The sequence below is a fragment of the Mustela lutreola genome, chromosome 9, assembly GCF_030435805.1.
Source record: "Mustela lutreola isolate mMusLut2 chromosome 9, mMusLut2.pri, whole genome shotgun sequence".
Classification (NCBI taxonomy): domain Eukaryota; kingdom Metazoa; phylum Chordata; class Mammalia; order Carnivora; family Mustelidae; genus Mustela; species Mustela lutreola.
In genome coordinates this window covers 105170691-105191277 of record NC_081298.1, presented here as the reverse complement: position 1 = coordinate 105191277, position 20587 = coordinate 105170691, and the positions used below count along the sequence as shown (strand labels likewise).

The 20587-nt window shown below is 40.9% G+C and overlaps 1 protein-coding gene across 2 annotated transcripts in view; it reads right to left on the bottom strand.

Moving 5' to 3' along the window:
• Nucleotides 1–20587, bottom strand: part of KCMF1 (potassium channel modulatory factor 1) — a 77552-nt gene that overhangs the window by 31466 nt on the left and 25499 nt on the right. Inside the window, exon 1 of one of the 2 annotated variants that reach the window (XM_059188238.1) lies at nucleotides 9197–9213. The exons of the other annotated variant lie outside the window; for it this stretch is intronic. The gene's annotated coding sequence lies outside the window, so the exon portion shown is untranslated. Of the gene's footprint in view, nucleotides 1–9196; nucleotides 9214–20587 lie in introns of those variants that run through there. 2 annotated transcript variants of the gene reach the window in all.

Sequence of the window (20587 nt, the reverse complement as noted above, 5' to 3'; positions counted from 1 at the left end):
ATATCTTTATGTGCTCAGAGTAGGAAACAATTTCTTAAAACACACACAACAAGGTCCAAACCATGAGTTTAACTACATTAAGCTCTAAATGCCCTAAAAAGAGCCCTTAAATGCTCTTTCCATTCCTAGCGATGGAAAGAGAAGGCCCTAAAACTGATGACACATGCAACATGCACAACAGACAACAGTTTGGGGTTCAGAATACATTAAGAATTCTGACATTATCAGTAAGAAAATGACCAACATCTAACAGAAAAATGGGCAAATGAACAAAGACTTGAGTGGGCACTACAAAGAACAATAAATACAAATGACTAGGAAATACATGAAAATATGCTCAATCTCATCAGTCATCAAAGAAGTACAAACTCACAAGCTATCATTTCACAACTACCAGTCTGGCAAAAACTTAAAATCTGAGGATTTCAAATGCTAGTGAGGCTATGCTAGCGAAGATACAACAGAAACACTTCTACTTTGCTAGAGGGAGCATACATCAGTACAACAACTTGGAAAATTTTGTTCACATTCTACTCAAGTTAAATCTGTGCAATTCCTAAGAGTCTGAGACTTTACTTGTAAGTAGATTCCCTGGGGAATCTTTTGTCTATGTGTATCAGAAGAATGTAGAAGAATGTTCACAGCAGTTTTTGCAACAGGCATGGGGGAGGTGGGGTGTGAACAACCCAAAGGTCCCATAACAGTCTATATTATAGCATGAATTAGAAAATGCATCATAGCGGCATCTGGGTGGCTCAGTTGTTAAGCGACTGCCTTCAGCTCAGGTCATGATCCCAGGGTCCTGGAATGGAGCCCTGCATCCGGCTCCGCTTTTCCTTCTCCCCCTCCCCATGCTTGTGCTTCCTAACTCCCTGTCAAATAAGTAAATTAAATATTAAAAAAAAAAAAAAGAAGACAACAATGCATCATAGCCGCAGGCAAGGACTTCAAGAATCTCACATGACTGAAACAAAGTCTCAAATGGATATATACAGTTTAAAGTCCAAAAACACTATCTAGTTTAGGAAATCAAACATGTAATGAAACTATAAAAGGAAAATGGAATGTTAAAATTTTGGGCAGTGGTTCCCTCTGAGGGGTACCCTCAGTGATCTTGAAAGGTTAGGACTGACACATTTTTAGATCTGGTAAAGGGGGTCTGTAGTACCACTCTTGTTTTTCCTTTAAGTAATTTCTACACCCAACATGGAGCTTGAACTCCTGATATCAAGAGTCATATGCTCCTCCAACTGAGCCAGTTAGGTGCCCCTGAAGGTCTTGCATTATTTCATTCGGATGTATTAAGATGATGTTATCACATTTTCTAGTATACTAATATTCAATATAAGTGCTAGTGTATACAACCTTTTAAATTAGTTTTCAAGGGGCACCTGGGTGGCTCAGTGGGTTATGCCTCTGCCTTCGGCTCAGGTCATGATCTCAGTGTCCTGGGATCAAGCCCTGCACTGGACTATCTGCTCAGCAGGGAGCCTGCCTCCCCTTCCCCCGCTCTCTCTGCCTACTGCTCTGCCTACTTGTGATCTCTGTCTGCCAAATAAATAAATAAAATCTTAAAAAAAAAAATCAGCCCTCAAAACACCCTTCCAGATTGTTAAGATTTTCCAAGTTGTACTGGGATCTCACAAAGTTACACTGAAAGCCAATGATGGCATCAAGCCAACAGTTTTTCAGCAAATTCAGTAAATACTGATTGAGTGCCTACCATGTTCTAGGCCGTGGGGCTAGAGCAATAAAACACACAGAGCTCTGCCCCTGTGAAGCTAACATTTATTGGATAAAGACAGGTATAGAAACAAATGAAGCTGTAAAGCAAATCAGGAGAAAGTGCTATGGAGAAAAATAAAACAGAAAAGGAAAAATTGTGTGGGCAACAAAGCTTCACAGAAAAGATGGTATTTGAGCAAAAAGATGGAATATTTCAAAATTTGCTCATTCAAAACAGCTGCCAGGCAGGCCAATGCTTCCAACATAACATTAAAGATACTGAAAAGGGGTAAATAACTATTCAGATCACAACGGAAGTTCAATGTAATTGGATACAGTAACTTTGCCAAACATATGTGGCATGAACTGAGCTAAAAAGGTGGCAGAAAGGAAAACCGAGCTTTGAACAATAACTTTTTGCTGTGTCCCGTCTGAGGTCACCCTGCAGGCCTGGCTTTTCTTTCCATAGTGGGGGGCGCCTGCTGACCAGTATAATAGAACAAAACTTTCGGCAGCTGTGCATGGCGACACCCACCAAACTCCACAACCACCACTTTGAGCAGAAGGTCTGATGATGCTCGTCCCTTCCCTATTTCACTCTTCTGATATAATTCTAAGTTACCTAAATCTAAATGCCCATAGTTCTCCTGCAGGATGAGGGTATGGGGTGGTGGGAAGCTTCACCCACAGCGCAGCTGCAGTTCAGTAACTATCAGACCTTTAAGAAAAAGGGTTGCTGGGCGCCTGGCTGGCTCAGTTAGTACAGCATGTGACCCTTGCTTGGGATTGTGTCTCAGCCCCATGTTGGGTATAGAGATGACTTAAAAACAATAAAATCTTAAGAAGTAGGGTTGTTGTTGTTTTTTGATGGGAGTCATTTCTAATTTCAGTGTATGTGCTGCTGATGTGACCATGATGGAGTCATTTCTGAAATGTATCTTTTCTAACATTAAAAAAAAAAAAGATTTTATTTATTTATTTGAGAGAGAAAAAGAGAGAGAGAGCATAAGCAAGGGGCAGACACAGAAGGACAAGCAGACTCCCCACTGAGCGGGAAGCCCGACTAGGGGCTCGATCCCAAGACATTGGGATCACGACCTGAGCCGAAGGCAGATGCTTACTCGACTGAGCCATCAAGGCGACCTGTATATGTTTTCTAACTTCTTAAACACTTAAGACATTCAACAATGTTTAGGATTCAAAGTTATTATTTCAAACACAAATACTTATTTCAGCCAAATCTCCAAACATTATGTAGGGTAAGTTCCTAGCAGGGTTTCTTAAAACCCAAGAGTTACTTTATAATAATCTATGGTAGCAAGTATTCAAGGGAGGGTTTTTGTGTGTGTGTGATTAGTGGACTATGAATAAAAAATTGAGGTGAAAATGTTTCATTACCACATAGTTCTCCACACAGCCTGCCCTTCTCATTGTATTAACTCTGCCATTTAACACTTCTAATTTAATACTTCTAATCTGTCAACATAAGCTTAAATCAATACCTAATGAGTCAATATCTAATTTTACAGAAGATTCCATACCACCTTCTGACTGGAAAGCAAAGCACAGAAGCAGGCATGGGCTTTGCGGCAGTTTCTTAACAGCAGCCACGTCTTCCCCCACTCCCACTTAGAATTACCAAGCCTCATTTAGCTTTGAAAAGGAGCCCAGATTTCCCACTTAAAACAGAGTCCCTTCTAAGTATATCTGTCTGAATTCATTGTGTAACACAGACTAACAGAATTTGCTCCCTTAGCGTCAACTACAGGTAATCTACAGTTTCTATTAGAGAAAATAAGTTAGCTCGTTGCTGCATTGTCCCTTGGGTTAACAGTTGTGGTCCTACTTGTTACCAGGAGACTCAGGAAAATCTGAAACAGAACATATACGAGGTATATGTAAAATTACCAATTCCCTGATAGGAAGAACGGACTTGCTTCTAATTAGATGTTAAGAATTAACGTTCCCAAAGAATAGTATGATGTTACAACAGAAATAAGAGTTCGGGGAGCCTTGGTGGCTCAGTGGGTTAAAGCCTATGATCCCCCACATCAGGCTCTCTGCTCAGTGGGGAGCCTGCTTCCTCCTCTCTCTCTGCCTGACTCTGCTTACTTGTGATCTTTCTGTCAAATAAATAAATAAAATCTTAAAAAAAAAAAAAAAAAGAAAGAAGAGTTCAAATATTGTCAAACAAAATACTGCCTTATAAGACAAGGCTGGGGGACCACTGGGTGGTAGCACTGAGATCTACTGGATTAAAAACATTATTTAGGTTCATCTACCCTACACTAAATATATCCTGCAAAAACTGAATTAACCACATAACAAAACAGGCAACTGATCTTTGAATAATCTAGTGTTAGCCATAGTGTATCATAAATTAATTTGGTAAGCACTGGTTTATAAGATGGTAACTGCACAAGCTACATCATTATGATATGGTGGGATATTTGTGATCTCCATCTGACCAAGCTATAAGATAAAAATGCTAGGAAATACAGTTTAACCTCAATTATGATATTAGCCCTAGTGAAACTTAAATGAAGAGAATGTGTGTATCTGACAACGGCTATCTGTAAGAGGGATATCTGAGCACATTCACATGGTCAACATTTACCTTTTTATTTAACAGTTCTGTAAAATAAATACACAAAAGCTATGAACTAAAAAAATCAAAGGAAAGAATGCCCTCTAGTGGGAACACAAAATAAGTTAAAACAAAACAAACCAACCACTGAAGTACTATGTTAAACGTCTTTTTTACCCTTAATTTTAAAAAATGAAACAAAGGGGGCACCTGGGTGGCTCAGGTCATGATCCCAGGCTGCTAGGATCGAGCCCCACATTGGGCTCTCTGCTTGGCGGGGAGCCTGCTTCCTCCTCTCTCTTTCTGCCTGCCTCTCTGCCTACTTGTGATTTCTGTCTGTCAAATAAATACTTAAAAAAAAAATTAATAATAAAAATGAAACAAAGGCTTTTACAGTTGTTTATTCACAGAGATTTATTTATTTTTAAAGATTATTTTTAAATACTTTCTATACCCAATGTGGGGCTCAAACTTACAATCTTGAGGATCAAGAATTACATGCCCTACCAACTGAGTTAGCCAGGCACCCCTATTTACAGTTTCACTTTTTATCACCCAAAAGGTGATACACCCATTTCACTGGAATAAATTTTTCGGTAGGGAAGAGCTGATTGGAAGGGATGGTCAATAAAGGGCAGCGATGTGTCAAGGATCACAGTGAAAAAGAACAGAGAAGGAAACTGACCCCACCTGGAATTTGAAGGCCTAGGATTATACAGTATTTGTCAATGACAATTTTTTAAAAAAGATTTTATTTGTTTGACAGAGAGAGAAAGTATGAGCCGGGGGAGCAGCAGAGGGAGAGGGAGAAACAGGTTCCTTGCTGAGCAGGGAGCCTGATGCGGGGCTTGATCCCAGGACCCGGGGTTCATAATCTGGGCTGAAAGCAGATGCTTACAAGTGTGAGCCACTCAGGCACTCCTGTCAATGACAATCTATTCTGACTTCTAGTGCCATGTAATTTGGAGAGCAGACCTTTTTACTTTAACAAAACACCTAAGTACCAGGCATTTTTTTTAAAAGATTTTATTTATTTATTTGACAGAGATCACAAGCAGGCAGAGCAATGGGCAGAGAGAGAGGAGGAAGCAGGCTCCCTGCTGAGCAGAGAGCCTGATGCGGGGCTTGATCCCAGGACCCTGAGATCACGACCTGAGCCGAAGGCAGAGGCTTTAACCCACTGAACCACCCAGGTGCCCCATACCATGCATTTCTAATAAGCCTATGCACTTCTAATAAGTGTGACTTTTAAAAAGAGAGGATATTATACTATATGCACTGTATGATAATTTTAATAGTAAGAACTGCACAGAGAACTATGCCATTAAAACAACTTTATGGTGATAAGGACAATTCCCAAGAACAGACTCTGCATTTAGGTAGTTGAAAAATCATGCAATCCTTTGAAAGGATCTCAGAAGAACATGGAAGCAATTTAAAAAATGAACTAGGGGTACCTGGGTGGCTCAGTCGTTAAGCGGCTGCCTTTAGCTCAGGTCATGATCCCAGGGTCCTAGGATTGAGCCCCGCATCGGGCTCCCTGCTCAGCAAGAAGCCTGCTTCTCCCTCTCCTGCTCCCCCTGCCACTTGTGTTCCCTTTCTTGCTGTCTCTCTGTCAAATAAATAAATAATCTTTAAAAAATAAATAAATAAATGACGCTGTGAAAAGCAGAAGGAGCCAGCATTTAAGAGGGTCGAAGGATATTTCGAAATACCTGGAGAAACATCTCAAGCAAAACTGCTGCAGGAAGAAATTTAAGATATATTTTAAAATGCTTCACAAACTAGGAGCCTAGATCAAGAGCAATAAGCTTTCCCTCTTTCTATTAAAGCATTACAGAGGAACTACAATCAATCATGCCTTGCAAAGGTAAAGAAACTCTAGGAGTTAAAAAAAAAAAAAAAAGCCCTACTTAATTATTTTTAGAATTAGGAACAAAACCAAAAAAAATTAAATACATATGTAACTCTGTACATGTTTACTTTAAAAAATCTCTGCCATATGGTTAAGGGAGAAAGTCAGAAGGAGAGAAAATTGGGTAGAGAGACCTATATAAAGATACCATTCAAGAAAAGACCTACAGTTAAAGAGAGTCTGGGGCAGAGGAAGAGAAGAAATGAGAAAGAGGTATACAGCTGAGGGAAGGCAAGATTCAGAAGGAACAGAACTGGGTGACCAAGAGGAACACTGGAATAGAGAAAACATGGGTAAGATTGAGAAGTAGGTTCACAGTACTTGTGCTTTTCACACTTAACAGACCTGCCTGAAACTGATATATTACCCACAATTTACAACAACCTTTTCTGTATGTAGCCTCAACTTTCCTACTTTTATTGTTGTTTAGGTAGAATTCTTCAAGTTCTGTCATATGTAACAATAAGGAGCATCTATCTATCCTTTCATTATTTACTGAGTATCTATCTACTATGTGTCAGATACACAAATGTCCGCTACACAGAGCTAATACTCCACTGGTATGAGTAGCAACTTCTACCACTATCTACTGTGTGCCAGAAAGCTGACATGTGTTGCTTTCTTAATCTTCACAACAAAGTTATAAGGCCGTTGCAAAGTGTGATAAAACTTCTTTTGTGGCTAAGGAGATTCAAAGCCAGTTCAAATCTGCCCCAAAAAGTAGACAGAGAGGCAGGGGTTGGACTGGGTTCCTTATGCATTTTGTCAAGAAGGGAAGTTAAATTCACCTCTAAAAGTTTCCAATTAGCGGAAGTTGGTCCACTCTGGAATAAATAACTGGCTTGCTTGGTTTTAAAGAACTGGTCTACCCTCTTATTTCATCGAACTGCATCCCTGGCCTGCAAAGGAAGCCTTAGTAACAATGGACTTGCTCACTCATGAACTGATGAACAGCCTTTCAGAAATTCTTATCTGGAAATAGAGAGGCTTCTATATTACTCAATCGGTTATTACATTCAGCCATGATTACAGCTGTTTTCTGACTCACACATAAAATGAAGGAAGAGGAGGTATATAAGGATTTCAATAGATATCTGTTGAATGAATGAAAAGAGAAGAGGATATTTTCCTAGAGTAATTAGATAAGAGCTCAAAAAGAGAGAAGGGAAAGGGATTACTATGTGTCTAGAATAGACTTCTTGATGTATGAATGACTGAATGATGAAAATTGAGGGGGAAGAGAAAGCGACTGAACAACAGGTACTTGTTTCCTATAGGAGAAAAGAAAATGAGTTAAGACAAAAATGCTGTGCCCAATACTTGTAGGCACCAGCCACCAGCCAGCAACATCGGCCCAGCAGAGCTTGGTTGCCAGCTGTATTAAATGATGTCACTGGGGTTGGGAAACAGGTTACTTCTGGTCAGTCACAGTTTTATGTGTACAAATAGAAAATAAAAGCCCGGCATTTACATATATGCGTTGCATCGGTGTAACTGCTTTCACACAAGCAGAATTATTGCAGAGAAACTACTGGTCCATTTGCGAGCCCTGCCCAGGCAGGGCCACCAGGCGAGGCAGAGTGCTTGGCCCTCCCGAAACAAGTAACCTGAGAGAGGGCAACCATTCTAATGAAAATATCTAGTGCTTATATTCTGCAGAGATTTGGAAAGGCGAATACTAGTAAAAAACACTAAATTTCAAACTAGTATAAAGAAATTATAACACTTAAGTGGGCATTACACGACATAGGGCAATCCCTCAGCTCACCTCTACCCAGCAAGGTTCCTGCAATAACCAATCAGTGTTTAACTGACCTTGATGCCCCAGGCACCTGCCGAAAGGCTTGGTCACTGAACTGTTGTTCTCTTACAGATAAATAGAGGACACAAGCACTAAGCACCTGGCTCCAAAAGAACACAGCCATTAAGTGGCAGACCAATGACTGCTACACAGGGCAACCTACCAGGACACGCCTTGTGACAATAAATCTGTTGTTGTTTGTTTCAGAAGTGTCTCTTTTCAGCAGTTTTTATTTGCTACCATGTAGAAATAAATAAAATTTCAGGAAGCTGGAAACTTGTCTGGCCTCACTCCTTCAAATCATGGCAGAACAATCAATAGGACTCTCAAATATATAGTTTATTTTTCACTTTCGGTCTTTTCAAACAAGTCAGGAAATCCAGGATACATGCATCTTCAGACATGGGAAGCGACAGCCTATGACACATGCCACAATCTCATCCTACAATACTACACCACTGTGCTCCAATGAACTACAATCCTTCCCTGTATCAATGTGCGCCAATCCCTACAAAAAAAACAAGTGGTAAAAGGATACATACTATACGGAACCACTTCCGTAAGTTTAAAAGTACACAAAAGTCTATGGACACATACATATGTGCAAAGCATACTGAAATGCAAACAGAAAGGATACATACCAATTGCTAAGACGTGCTACTCGGGGAGGTAGAGAGATAGAAGGAAACAGAATGGAATCAAGAAAGGATATAAAATGGAATTCAGGGGCACCTGGGTGGCTCAGTGGATTAGGCCACTGCCTTCAGCTCGGGTCATGATCTCAGGGTCCTGGGATCGAGTCCCGCATTGGGCTCTCTGCTCAGCGGGGAGCCTGCTTCCCTCTCTCTCTGCCTGCCTCTCTGCCTACTTGTGATCTCTCTCTGTCAAATAAATAAATAACATTAAAAAAAATAAATTAAAAAAATGGAATTCACCTATATCTGCAAAGCCTTAATTCTATGTTTAAAATGTTTTCTTAATTAAAAAAAAAAATCAAGCAACATGGACAAATTCCCCATCTCCTCTTAACTTATAAAGTAACATGGAAGAGGACTTTTAGACACAGGGTGGCTGGTTTTGTGCAGAGGTATAAATGCGTAAAATAGCTGATCTCATGAAATTATGAAATAAAATTTGGGGGGGCAAAGATGGATTCTATATCCTATACCTGTTAATTCCTGCTAAAATATGAATTAGTCGCTGAGTGTCCAGCTAAGCATTCAAGAATGACTTCTCTCAGGCACGGTCTATGAGTCGGGCAGGCTAAACAACGCAAAGGCAGTGTGACGTTCATACCACTGGACATTGACAGCAGGGTGCAGGCACCGTTTAGAATGCTTTCCCATCATATACTTGGCCAATTAAGTACAAAGAGCTTAGGGGACTTATTGCCTGGAAAGACAGAATATATATACTTGTGTAAGAAAAGAATGTAACTTCAAACAACTAAAAGGTAAAACATACTTAAAGTTATTGCCCCCCACTCACACACACACTGCATCCCCCCCATCCCTACTCCCGAACTTCCTGGCCTACATTTAAATATTTTAAAACTAATTTTATACAACTGTTTGAAGGAAAAGGGAAGAAAACTGGAAATCCTTAATGTACCACAAGATGACCAGGAAGGGAGCAGAACACATAGTGTCTAATAGTATCTACTTAATGATCTTTGAGCTAGAAATGCATGCACATGTACCTGTGATAAATTCCTAGTCAAGCAAGGCACATGACAGCTCTTTCTATTGTAGTGGAAAACATTTGTCCTGGATCAATAGTAGGAGCTAATTTTGCATTGATTTACCTAAACACATTATTTTAATCAACAAAAAATTCTGACCACTTGCCTTACCCAATCAGTGCTTAAAGAAATAAAGAAATGTAAACAACCAACTACAGTTCAAAGAGTGACTCAAGGACAAAGAACTATGGAAATGCATCCAACATGAACAATAACAACAATAAATGATGATCTATTCTGGGGTGCCTGGGTGGCTTAGTCGGCTGAGGGTCTCACTCTTGATTTCAGCTTGGGTCTAAGGTCATGGAATCACGTCCTGCATCAGGCTCCATTCTCAGCTCGGCATCTGCTTCTCCCTTGCCCTCTGCTCCTCCCCCTACTTGAGCCTCTCTTTCAAACAAATAAAATCTTAAAAAAAAAAAAAAAAAAAAATGACCTCTTCCGGTTGAAAGGGTACAAGAGAACCCACAGTTAGCCTCCCTCTGACACAACTCTTTGTCCCATGCAGTTCCTGAGGTACCTTTTCTTCAAAACACTGAAATAACCACCTCAGGTCCCTTTCTTCCATGTTACCTATACACAGAACAGTTAACTCTAAACTCATTCTCAGAAATCCATCACATAGGGGCGCCTGGGTGGCTCAGTGGGTTAAGCCGCTGCCTTCGGCTCAGGTCATGATCTCAGGGTCCTGGGATCGAGTCCCGCATCGGGCTCTCTGCTCAGCAGGGAGCCTGCTTCCCCCCCTCTCTCTGTCTGCCTCTCCATCTACTTGTGATTTCTCTCTGTCAAATAAATTAAAAAAAAAAAAATCTTTAAAAAAAAAAAAAGAAATCCATCACATAGCTTTAAGACAAAAATTCAGTCACTACCTCCTCTTGTCTAGGCTAGCCAATTTAAAACCTAACAGGTCTTCAAAAATGCTCCCTTCAACTCTTACATTATTCTTCTTTATGTCTGCTCCAGTTCTTTACTGATTTTAATAAAGGGACCTACAGCAGCCTTGAAACTCTGGAGAGGACTAGAAATAATTAACACAAAGTGCAGAGAATGCTCTAGCACTGGGAGAAAAGAGGCAGTTTACATCTGGTTTAGGAAGCATACTTATCCAATTTTAGACGTTACCTTTGGGGTGATAATGAAACATGAAAGCAGAAAGATATTGTAAACAGTCAGGCTGATCTTTGGGATATTCCCTTTAAGAAAGGACACATCCCTGTATCAGGGAGAGAGACATAATAGTATGGAACAGAAAGAAGGAAAGCACAAAATGAGGAAAATGAACAGTACAGAGTTTGAAGTAAGTCTCTAAGAAATCAACTGGTGTTCAAATGTAAGTATCCAAAGGTAAAAATAAAATAAAAACATTGGCTGTAATATATAATTATTAATCGTGTTTTTTCTTCCCTCCACTTATGAACACTTCTAGCCAAGACTCTGAGGAGTACGACCCTCCTGAGGAGGGCACCATACAGAATATGCATCCAGGCTGACAATGTTTCAAATGTAACTTTGAAATGCAACACTCAAAGGAGCAGTTCACCCACTTAAAAAAGTAATGGCAATAACTCCAAGAGCAAACATTACAGAGCAGGTAAACAAATAACTTTACAGGCAAGGATCTAAATCCTGTCTGACTGCAAGGAGATTGCTTCCTTCATCAATAAAAGGGGGAAGAAAGCATACAATAATCTTTCTATATTGCAGGGCTGACACACACTCACACATATATATGTTCATATACAAATTTCTCCTCCCTTCCTTCAAATTTCAAGGATATCAAGAGCATGTGAATTACAAAGTAGGGTGCTGCTTATTACCGCCGTTTCTCAGCTTCAAGCCTACCCTTCTGTGAGCAGCTCTGCAAAGCTGGGTCTCTCGGAGGTGGTTCTTCACCAGGGGCCGTCCCCCAGGGGATATCTGGCAATGTATGGAAATGTCTGGGTTGGAGGGAGGGTTATCAAATGAGTAGAAGGCCAAGTATGTTACTCAACATCCTCCAAAGCACAGGATAGCCACTGGCCCAAAATGTCAATGGTACTGAGGTTAAGCAACCATGTCTAGGGTCTACTAACCATTATTCAGACTCCCTTGGCAGCTGGCTTCATGTTTACATTCTGCCAATGGGAGGCCCTAGAGGGAGAGAGAAAGCATCCCTCCAGCAGAAGAGGGACTCTGGCCCCAGCATTCTCATCACCAGCCAGTTGCATCCGGCTCATAAAACTCTAGTAACACCATCTTTTCCTTTTTTGTAAAAGTGGAGACGTCTACATCTGTACTGTCCAATGCAACAGCTACTAGTCATTAAAATACCGTCAGCTGAGAAAGTCTAGAAGCAGTGATGTCCCAGCAGCAATGAGCACGCACAGCACCACGATCTTGGTTTCTAAACCAAGGTTTCTAACCTCCATGAACAGGAACCAAAGCTCCCTGGGAAGATGGATAATTTCAGGGGCTGGGTCAGGGCAAGTGCATGAGCCTGTAATATGTAGTTCTACAATGAATGATGCAGAGAGAATGATGGATACATGTCAAAGGATACAGAAGATACCGTCAAGGGTTTTTTTGTTTTGGTTTGGTTTTAAGATTTTACTTATTTACTTGTCAGAGAGCTATAGAAAGAGAGAGTGCAAACAGGAGGAGTGGCAGGCAGAGAGAGAAGCAAGCTCCCCGCTGAGCAGGGAGCCTGACATAGGACTCATTCCCAGGACCCTGGTATTATAACCTGAGCTGAAGGCAGACGCTCAACCAATTGAGCCACCCAGGTGTCACTTAAAGAGGTTTCCATTGGCCAAATCTGGGATAATCTGAACACCAAAATAAATAATAAAAGTATTAGATTATAACCCACCGAACACAAATTCAAGTGTCCATACTGATACAAATAAGAAAGTCAAAGAGGGGCGCCTGGGTGGCTCAGTGGATTGAGCCGCTGCCTTCGGCTCGGGTCGTGATCTCAGGGTCTTGGGATCGAGTCCCGCATCGGGCTCTCTGCTCGGCGGGGAGCCTGCTTCCCTCTCTCTCTCTCTCTCTCTGGCTGCCTCTCTGTCTACTTGTGATTTCTCTCTGTCAAATAAATAAATCTTTAAAAAAAAAAAAAAAAAAAAAGAAAGTCAAAGAGAAGGAAATAGGGGGGGAAAATTCCTTATAGTGTAGGAAATCGGAAAAGAGAAATCCTCTTATGATAGATATAGAGATTAGATATAGAGATCAGTTACTGCTAAATCCTACTTCACGAGCACTGGACCTGTGCTGTCCAGTTGCAGCCACTAGCCACATGCAACTTCTTAAATGTGACTTTAGATCAAATATAATTTAAAATCCGGTTCCACACAAGCCACATTTCAAGTGCTCACATGGCTAGTGGTTACTGCACTGTATAGCAAGGTATTGGACAACGGCATTTGAGACTAAACCATAATTTTTTGAGGATAAATTCTAGAACAAATAAAAAGGTAAGATCTACTTCTCTTCTTTTCTGAAACTCTTAAAATTTAGTATTAGAATTTAAAAAACAATTTCATGATGATAAAGAGTAAACAATAGCAACAAAATTTGGAAGCTGGAAAGCAGATGGATGAGTGGTAACAAGAATTAGGAAACTGAAGACAGTTAAATCCTAATCTGGTTAAAGGAGAAAACAAAGAAACAATGCAATTTACAGTGTAGATGCAACAATATGTCCAGGACTGGCAGCATCGGGTACCAACAGAGTGAAAGGATGGAGAACTGTAGAAAGATGGAAGATGTAAAAGGACTTTAGAAGTAGTTATCTTTTTAAAAAATTTTTAATTTATTTATTTGACGGAGAGATCACAAGTAGGCAGAGAGGCAGGCAGAGAGAGAGGGGGAAGCAGGCTCCCTGCTGAGGAGAGAGCCTGACGCAGGGCTCGATCCCAGGACCCTGAGACCATGACCCGAGCTGAAGGCAGAGGCTTAACTCACTGAGCCACCCAGATGCCCAGCAGTTACATTTCTTTTAAGCCTTTAAATTCCAGTTAGTTGGGTCATCTAAGTGGCTCAGTTGGTTAAGTGTCTACCTTCAGCTCAGGTCATGATCCCAGAGTTCTGGGATCAAGTGTGCATGAGGCTTCCTGCTTGGCGGGGAGCCTGCTTCTCCCTCTCCCTCTGCCTGAGGATCCCCCTGCTTGTGCTCTCTCTGACAAATAAATAAAATCATTTAAAATAAATAAATAAATTCCAGTTAATTAACATTAATTTCAGGTGTACAATATAGTGATTCAACATTTCCATATATTACTCGTTGCTTATCACAAGTACATTCCTTAATCCCCACCATATCCGTTTTGGTAACCATCAGTTCTCTCTATACTTAAGAGTCGAGAAGCAGTTACATTTCTTTTTTTAAAAAAGATTTTATTTATTACTTATGGGAGAGAGAGAGCTCAAGTGGGGGATCAGGGGGAGAGAATCCCAAGTAGACTCCTCATTGAGCACAGAGCCTGATGCAGGGCTCAATTCCACATCCCTGATGATCATGACCTGAGCTTAACCAACTGACTGAGCCACTCAGATGCCCTGAGAGGCAGTTATATTTCTAAGTTGCCTCTCCAACAGTATACTCCAAGTGGAAAGTAAAAGCTTATTCGTTAAAGCAGGTAAACCAGGGAGTCTTGAACCTAGGGAACTCATGGCATTGTTGACAGCAATGCAGTAAAGTGCATTATGTATTGAAGTCGGCAGAGCTGGGAGTTAGGTAACTGAATTACTTTCAGGAGAAGCAGTGTTGGGGAGAGGGGAAGAATAAATTAAAGAGAAGAAAACTGGAATACTTGTCTATAAGTTTCAATACCCTTTTAAGTGAGAACATGGAGGGGAGGAAATAACCAACAGAATAACTCAAGAAAATGTCTCAGATAAAAGGATATGAGCTGCCAGACTAAAAATGCCCACAGAATACCCAGCACAGTGGATAAAAGGAGACCTACCAATCACATTTCAGAGGACACTCTAATTCTGTTAGCTTCCCAAAGAGGGGCTGGGGGAAGAGGGGAATAGAGGTCACACAAAGATCAAAGATCTGATGTTTGCAATAGGAACACTGGACAATGAAAGGGGATGCATTATTGTCACCAAAGTTCTAAAGGAAAGACTTTCCAAACTAAAGTTCCACACCAGGAAAGTTATCACTCAAGTATGCGGGTAGTATAACAAACAACATTTTAAATGTGCATTAAGTCCTTTAAAAAATTACTTCCCATGCATCTTTTCTCCTGAAACTATAGGAGTATAAGTTACCAAAAGAGTGAGAGAGGAAAACAACGAGGAGATGGACTCTAGCAATCAGAAGACTGAATCAGAAGATCCAATAAAAGAAAGAAGCAACAGGGGCACCTGGGAAGCTCAGTGAATTAAAGCCTCTGCCTTTGGCTCAGGTCACGATCCTAGGGTCCTGGGATCGAGCCCCACATTGGGCTCTCTGCTTGGCAGGCAGCCTGCTTCCTCCTCCCTCTGCTAGCGTCTCTGCCTACCTGTGATCTCTGTCTGTCAAATAAATAAATAACATCTTAAAAAAAAAATAAGAAAAAAGAAAAGAAAGAAGCAACAAAAATCACCAGGAAGCTAGACGGTGAAGTGGGAAGCCCCATAATCATCAGTCCCCAAAGAGCAGTAACACTCAAAGCCATGTATGCCAAGGGGTCATCATCTAGATCCTGAGGTCACAGTAGTGTTTGTTTTACACTGTTTCCTGAAGTTTGACACCATTCAGATAAGTTCACAAATCATAAACACACAGCCTGGTTTTCACAAAGTGAACACATTCTGTGTAACACCTAGATCAAGAACCCCAAAAATCTCCCTCGTGCCCCTTCTAGTAACCACCCAAGTGACTTTCTTGACTTTTAACATTCTATGTTAATTTTCCATCTTGTTGACATACATGTGTAAATACACGTACACACATATTAATACTTACAGTGTTCTCACAGGCATTTGTGCATATTACTAGCTGAGGGTAAAAAAAGTTAACTGTCTCCCTTCTTTTTTCTGCCCTCACAGTTTAAACAAGTATTTTTTTCATGGTCTATTTAGTCCCATGTATTTCATCTTTCTGGACTGTTTACAGATGGTTTCACAGTTTTAGATGGCCCCTAACAGTATGGCTGCAGTGCTGTCCAGTGTTCCTACACCCTGTAAGGTTGTGATGTGTCTTACAGAGAAAATACATATTAGATAAGCTTTGTTTGGGCATGAGTTACACTGCTCTTGGCTATGAGTTCTATGATCATAAATCAACAAAATGTATTACATAAGCTGTCTTTCAACAGAATCACTTCTAAAAAAAACAAGACTGATCTATTGATGAAAATGTGACCAGAGGCTTACAGGAACCTAACCCTGAATTTCCCCTAGGAGCAATTATTCAGTATTTGCTAATTCAGTGTTCAGGGAAACTTTACAGAACTACCAGAGGTAGTAAGAATCAACTATACATACACAATCACAGAGTATTGTACATTTTCCTGTTAATCTGATAACAGGACAAGGCCCAGGGAGTCTTGGCCGAGGCTCAGCTGCTTGTCTGGACTGGGCTGGTCATGACTGTGTGCTGATGAAGTTGTGTTCTCCCCACCAGAGCAGAGATTCAGCCGAGGACCCTCATTTCCCCCAAGTGTTCCGCTCTGACCTGTTCATGAGAGCAGGAGGTGGGCCACCGTGAACAGCCATCCTCTTACCACACCTCTGCCGTAAATCTGCCTTGGGCCACACAATGGCCAGCTGAATCCCCCAGCTGTGGCAGCCCTGAGTTTCCAGGGTTCAAGCATGACCTCACTCAACGACTTCTCCAAAGAGTCTCCCAGAAACTCAGTGAGGCTGAAGGCAGACTGTTCAGCTTTTCCTGTCCTCGGCGACTTCACCCAATAGTGCAAGCTGCCCTCTCCTCACACTGCAAGGCTGTAGTTTCCTACTCCATGTTTCATAACTAAAAATATGTTACTTAGACAGGAATAGATATATCGAGGGTTAAAGTATAGAGAAAGACAAAAGATGATCAAGACAAAGGTCCAGGGCACCTGGGTGGCTCAGTGGGTTAAGCCGCTGCCTTCGGCTCAGGTCATGATCTCAGGGTCCTGGGATCGAGTCCCGCATCGGGCTCTCTGCTCAGCAGGGAGCCTGCTTCCCTTCCTCTCTCTCTGCCTGCCTCTCTGCCTACTTGTGATCTTTCTCTGTCAAATAAATAAATAAAATCTTTAAAAAAAAAAAAAGACAAAGGTCCAGATAGTGGTAATGGACATGTTTGTGAGATGGTCTGCTTTTTAATATGGGTGATGAAACAAAGATCTTTGTTTTATCTTTTTACTGAATACACACACTTTATATACCCTTCTGAATGCCTGATACATTTCTCACATATGTAAAAACTCCATTTTTAAAGAAAAGGACTGACTTACTGGCCATGCATCTTAAAAATGATTAATATTGTTTAGACTTAAAACAAAAAAAGAGCTAGAAACTTCTTTTAAAAACTGTAAGAAGGGGGCGCCTGGGTGGCTCAGTGGATTAAGCCGCTGCCTTCGGCTCAGGTCGTGATCTCAGGATCCTGGGATGGAGTCCTGCATCGGGCTCTCTGCTCAGCAGGGAGCCTGCTTCCTCCTCTCTCTCTCTGCCTGCCTCTCTGCCTACTTGTAATCTCTCTTTGTCAAATAAATAAGTAACATCTTAAAACAAAAACAAAAACAAAAAAAACTGTAAGAGGGCTGGGGCGTCTGGGTGGCTCAGTGGGTTGAAGTCTCTGCCTTTGGCTCAGGTCCTGGTCCCAGGGTCCTGGGATTGAGCCCCACGTTGGGCTCTCTGCTCAGCAGGGAGCCTGCTTCCCCCTTTCTCTCTCTGCCTGCCTCTCTGCCTATTTGTGATCTCTGTCAAATAAATAAATAAAATCTTTAGAGGGAAAAAAAAACTGTTAAGAGGATATTTTCATTACCTTTTGGTGAGTGAGGTCTGTCTAAGCAATACAGGGAACGTGAAACCATAAATGGGGTGGGAGGAAGCACACTAAATTTGATGAGAGGTATACAATTTTAATAGTGCCAAAGATTCCACAAACAAAGTCAAATGACAACAGATGAGAAATATTTGCAATAAACAAACAATGATGGGCTCTTAAAAATTAAGAAAAAGACCAACAGGAAAAAAAGAATTAGAAAAATGGGAAATGAGATATGACCAGGTATACTGAAGAGGAAGTATGTGATTCAAGTATATCCTTGGTAATAAGAAAAGTATTTAAAGTCCTCCAAAATTCTCAATGTCATTCAGTAAAAGGCCTAATTCAAGTAAGGCTTATGAAAATCTTAAAGTAGAAGGTTCAAGGATGACCAGCAAAATAAAAAGTAAGCTATCATGCCTGTGAATCAAAAACTGGTTTTATGCTGAGGTAAAACTGACCCTCCTCCTACCAGACCTTCCTCCAAAAAATTAAAATGCTCTCATTTGGTAAGAGCTCTAGCTTAGGCACCACCCACAGTCAACACAGAAGTCAGGCGAATCAAGGCCTTCACTCTTTGCTAACAACATTTTAGCTTCCTCACGTAGTTACATACTTGCTACATCTTTTCACTTGCCCACTTATCTTGCACCATTGTAAGGTCATGTACTTGACCCTGTTCTACCTAATGTTTTTAATAGTGACTTGGAAAATGACAGAAAATATACTTATAAAGCTTGTGCATGAAAGAAACAGCTACAATATTGGGTGACAGAACAGAAATTCAAAGAAAGGTGAATGTGTGTGCCAAAGTAAGATACATTTTTTTTTTTTTTAAAGATTTTATTTATTTATTTGAGAGAGAGACAGTGAGAGAGAACATGAGCAAGGAGAAGGTCAGAGGGAGAAGCAGACTCCCCATGGAGCTGGGAGCCCGATGTGGGACTCGATCCCGGGACTCCAGGATCATGACCTGAGCCGAAGGCAGTCGTCCAACCAACTGAGCCACCCAGGCGCCCAGTAAGATACATTTTTAAGGGGAATCTCATAAAGTCCTGCCTTTAGATTAAACATCAATCTATGGGCTAAAAAATTCTGGGAGAATTAACTAAGCTGAACTTCGGCTGCAGTATTAGCTTAAGATGGGATGCGATTGCTAAAATACCAGCAAATAAACAAGCTCAGGTGGTATAAACAAACGCGTAAGATACATAACTGTAATATTCCCACAGCGTCTTACTCCTGTTGGACCATATGTGAAGAACTGCATTTAGTTCTGGGTGTCTTGTTTTAAAATGAGAAACAAATACAGTATAATGACAGAATGGCAAAGGTTCTAGAAACTAAGTCAAGAGAAATTACTAAAAGACCAAATGAACTATTTAGCAAAAGAGCTGGGAGTAGGTAATGCACAGGGGATGTGACAGTTTTAAACAGAGCTACCATAAGAAAGTAGTGCACTGGTTCTCCCGCCACTGAAGTCAAAACCAGAAGGCACTAAATGCAACATGCTACCCTGTACCGGATCCTGCAACAGAAAAAGATTAGCAGAGAAACTAGTAAAATCCAAGTAAGTCTGCAGTTTAATAATAATGTACCAATGTCGGGGAAGTAGTTTTGACAAATACTACAGGGTAACATGTTAACTTTAGGAGAAACTGGGTGAAAGGTATATGGAAAGTCTTAACTACCTTTGCAACTGTTCCATAAATTTGAGATTATGACAAATTAAAAGGTTATAAAAAGAAAGAAAGAAGGAGGCAGATGGTTCAACAAATGACTTTCAATAGCATAGTCAATGCTCTTATCAATGCATGGGTTGTGTTCAGAGATTAGACAAACTGAAATGCGCCTTTGAAAGGATATCTGCATACTTCATGGCACACTGTTACCATTTAAACTGGAGGTCAGATGAATTTAGGAGGGCCCCTAATATCTAACCTTGGAGTCCAAAAGCCAGAATGTAAAGAACAAAGCTAAATGAAGCAGATCCATCAACACTAGGGAAATAATCTTAGATTTCCAATAATGTTGCAACTGATTCTCCTAGTTTTGTTTTGTTTTTGTTTTAAAGATTTAATTTATTTGAGAGAGAGAGAGAATGCTAGTGAGAGAGAACAAGCCAGGGGGAGAGGCAGAGGGAGAAGCAGGCTCCCCGCTGAGCAGAGAGCCCAATGTGGGGCTTGTCCCAAGACTCTGGATCATGACCTTAGCTGAAGGCAAGACACTTAACTGAGACACCCACTCTGTTAGGTTTTTTTTGTTTTGTTTTGTTTTTTAAGGCTTATTTATTTTAGAGAGAGAGAAAAAAAGAGAGAACATGAGTAGGGGAGGGGCAGAGGAAGAGAGGAAGAGTAAGGAGGGAATCTCAAGCAGACTCTCTGCTGAGCACAGAGTCTGAGGGGGTGGTTGATCTTAGTCAGACCAGAGCTGAAATCAGACCAGAGCTGAAATTAAGAGCTGGACACTCAACCGATTGAGCCACCCATGCACCTCACTTCTGCTAGTTTTGAAGAAGACCCCAAAGCCTTCTGTAAGTGTTTTTCCAATTATAGGTCACAACCCAGTGAAATCAGTTTAGTCACAACAGCTCTCCCTGGAGGTAACACTCCCAGGGGGCAGGCTGGAACTCACAGTGACTGGGGGGTACTACTGGAGTTTACAGAGGAAAGGTACCAAAGATACTAGGTGTCTGGAAATGCAGTAAAAAACTGTCCAGCATCTCAATAAGATATGCCAAATCTCCCACTAGACATTCAAGTACAAAACATAATAATAATAAACCTTTAAAATTATCTAATCATACTACCAAACTTCATTTCCCCCATAAACACAAAGCATTTTTTGCAGCTTTAGCAAACACTTATTTTCCA